The 2,907-nt window shown below is 43.6% G+C and overlaps 1 long non-coding RNA gene across 1 annotated transcript; it reads left to right on the forward strand.

Moving 5' to 3' along the window:
* The first annotated feature begins 1,995 nt into the window (after nt 1-1,995).
* On the forward strand, nt 1,996-2,688 carry LOC121091858. The gene is made up of 2 exons (XR_005829059.1): nt 1,996-2,291; nt 2,428-2,688. It is a non-coding gene; the product is annotated as an uncharacterized LOC121091858 (long non-coding RNA).
* Nucleotides 2,689-2,907: the final 219 nt, after the last annotated feature.

A 2,907-nucleotide genomic window follows, 5' to 3' on the forward strand; every position in this document is an offset into this window, starting at 1 on the left:
TTTTTAAGGATCACACTGTCGCATTTCCAGAAGGAAATAGCCTTCCTTTAAAAGTCTGGAACCTCAAAAACTAGGGAAAACCATGAAACAAGTAATGAAGTCTAATCTAAAAGTGAAGCTGACTACACGGATTTTCACAAATACAACACTAAATGTCAAGGAAAATGCTGCTTCTTCACAAGGCTATCACTTCTAACAGCTGATCTGGTAGTGATGGACATGGAGAATCTTATTTATAACACAGGTAGTTAAATAGACAGCATCTTTAGGAATTTACAATTTCATTACACAAGCCCAAAATTATCTTTATGAGGACTCAATTTAATTGGAACCGGGGAATTTATTTTTATACCACTAGAAGCATTACAAACATCCTGTACAGACTACAACATTCATTTCCTCCAATAGCTGTAGTAAGTCAGGGACTTCAAGGATAAACCTTAAGAGCAGGGAAAACAGTTTCAGGAATAGTACACGCACACGGTTTAACTGTGCTTTCAGTAAGACAGATCACCTTTTGAGTCATTCTTTTCCTCCATGCTATTTTTTATTCAATCTGATGTTCCTGTATCATTTAGTAAAGTTATAAAAAAGCATGAAATATTTCTTTCCAGTGTTGGCAAGACAAGACAGACTTGATGGAAGTCCCTCCTCCTCCTCCCCCTGAAATGAATATTTGCCTCTTGTTACAGCATATTAATTCCTTCTGGTTATAGAAGACTGTGGATTCTGTTGCATGTATAAGTGACAAGTGGATGTGTCAAATACACACTTTCACTATTAACTGTCTTCCCATTTTAGATGATCAGAACATCTGAACTCTGCAGAAAAAATAGCTGCTGTTACTGAAAAAAAAAAACCAGCTCAGGCTCTTGCCTTGTTTGTCTTGAATAGAAATTGCTTTGTACCTGATTAAATAAGGTCAGAAGTTCATTAGCTTATACTAGTTAGCATCACCTGATTTCTTTCACTTTATCACTAAGCTTCATGCCCATAGTACTCAGGAAAGCAGCACCATTCTTACATGAGGAAGATAATGGAAACATCTGGAGCATCTTCCAGCATGAGGCTCTGAAGCTGTTGGTGCAGGCTGGTTTCTGGGTACCTCTATGTTTTTGGCAAATTTGTGTCTGTGGTTTGCTGTTCATACTGGAAAAATGGCTGTTTCTGCAGTGTGCATCAAGCAAATAAGCTTAGGCTGTCCTCACTCGGCATCAAACACTCCTTCCTTGTGGTTCAGCTGCAGTTTTTATCCTCAGATGAGCTGGAAGGTCCAAAAACCAGACAGAGTAGGTCTGATGATGAAAGACACAGAAGGAACAGTGGGTGAGGAAAACACAGTTGTGCAGCTGCTTTACCGAATGGCCTTTAAGTGTCAACAAAAGAAACAGCAAGCACAGGAGGGAAAAGCAAAGTAAAACTGCCTTCTGACTCGCCTGAGACACTAAAGACGATCAGTTGACACTGGATAGGTGACTTAAGTGGAAGAATTGTAGTCTGCAAGAAATCCACACTGAATCTGAAAGTCAGATACAGAAGAAAGCTATGCTAACAAACGCATATACAGAAATATCAAAAGCTTGAGCTCAAAGTCCAGCTAAGGCAGCGTTAGCATTCAGACTCCATAAATGAACCCATGGCCTCAGAACTTGGCTTTCAAGACACCCTCAGTCCACAGTTACATGGTGAGAAGGTGGGTAATGTCTAGACACTTTTGAAAGGAACTGAACTGGGCAATGTAGTACCAGTCACTTTCCCTCAGATCACCAGGATCAGATCTGGGAATCCTATATTTGCATCAGCCCAACATACACTGATACTTGGGATGATGGAACAGGACAGAAATTAAATCGAGTCACAAGTAAGACTAGGAGTTAAACCCCTGGGAGACTGCAGAGCACGCGCAGCAGGAGCCTGCAGCTCTGAATACCAACTCACCCCCATCCGAGACCAGTGCTAATAAACAGATCCCAGGGCCGTGCGCCAGCCAGGAAATACGCTCCTGGTTATGCAAACAGCCAGCAAAAGTTCAGAGAACATGTGCAAGCAGGAATGACACCAAATAACAGGATCCGGGCTCATTCAGGGGAAAAGCCCAACCGCAGACACGCTGAGCTGACTGAACCAGACCCTGGAGAAAGGGAGGTGCATCCACAGCTCACCCAAATCCTTCATGCTCCAGACCTGGCACTCCACTGAGGGTCTGACCACCAAAGGAGGGAGGGAAATAAAAGATCTATCATGGAAGTTGAGAGCACACATGCACATAGAAATTCACGAAAATGTATGAGGTAAGGTCCAGAGGTTTGTGCTGTCTTCTGTACAAGTGTTTGTACCTTCTCAAGAACAGGAAGAGGTTGGCCAGAGGTTTCGTCAGGCTTATGTAGGAATATGGTTGTAAGGTTTACCTCTAATTCCTTTCTCCAGAAAAAAGGCACCACATGCAAGCAGCTGGATAAAAGAGAAGAGAGACGTCCGAAAAATGGAGGTTGACCAACGAGAAAGGTACCACCACCTCTGCCACTGCAAAGACCAGAAAAACAGTGAGAAAGGCAAAAGGGACACAGAGGCCCAGATAACCTTAAGACAGTGACTGGGTACCCTGCAATTTTTCAAAACCTAAGTAATAAATGCTGGCATGCATCAGCCTTCTTCCCTCCCATATAGGGGAGAAGAGGCTTCTTCTGATAGGGGTTTTTACTCACCTTAACAAAGCTGTTTGCTTCCCTCTGTGGTATTGAGTCCCAGGGCATCGAGACAGGACACGGGGCTGCACCACCCATACGTCTCACCACTTTTCCCCTCCATGTGCTCCCCCGTTCACATTAATGCTGACCCTGCTTGAACACAAGCCTTTCAGAAGACATGTCCAAGCGCTCCTCCGCACCCCAGTGCCCACGTCCTCCT

Source organism: Falco naumanni, chromosome 7 (genome assembly GCF_017639655.2).
Source record: "Falco naumanni isolate bFalNau1 chromosome 7, bFalNau1.pat, whole genome shotgun sequence".
In the NCBI taxonomy this organism is placed as follows: domain Eukaryota; kingdom Metazoa; phylum Chordata; class Aves; order Falconiformes; family Falconidae; genus Falco; species Falco naumanni.